Source organism: Neurospora crassa (assembly GCF_000182925.2).
Source record: "Neurospora crassa OR74A unplaced genomic scaffold supercont12.15, whole genome shotgun sequence".
NCBI classification, from domain to species: Eukaryota; Fungi; Ascomycota; class Sordariomycetes; order Sordariales; family Sordariaceae; genus Neurospora; species Neurospora crassa.
The window spans coordinates 1-618 of NW_011929466.1; positions in this window are offsets into that span (position 1 = coordinate 1).

The window sequence follows — 618 nt, forward strand, 5'->3', positions numbered from 1 at the left end:
GTTAGGTATATAGGGTAGGTAAATATATTTAGGTATACAATTTTTATATAAATAATAATTATATTAGGAAAGTAAAGGCGAGGGCCTATATAGGGTAAGTAAGAAGGATTAAAAAGTTTACAGGGGTTAAGGGGTTACTTTTTATCTCCTATTAAAAGGGGCTTATTAAAAGAAAGGGTAGGGTAGTAGTAGGAGGGGGTAAGTAAATAAAGAAGCTATATAATTAAATAAAGGTATTTATAATTTTTTTATTAAAAAATATAGTAGGGTAGGTAGGAAAAGGTTATATAGGATTGTATTTTTATATAAAGTAAAAGTATAAAGGGGGAGGCTATCTTTTTAATTTCTAGGTAAGCGAGGCAGTAGGTAAACTATTTATGCTAGGAATAGTTTAATCTTTAGGGGGGGAGCGAAAATTTCTTTCTTCTTTTTCTTTGCCTTTTTTATATATTTATTCACTTTCTTTCTTCTTTTTCTCCTACCTCTTTTTTCTTCCTACTTTTATCCTCTTTATTACTCTTCCTCCTCCCTTTCCTTTCCTCTCCGTCTTCCTTCATTTTAATCCTTTTTTTCTTTTCTCTTCCTTTATCTTTTTTCTTTATAACTTTTAACCTCTTT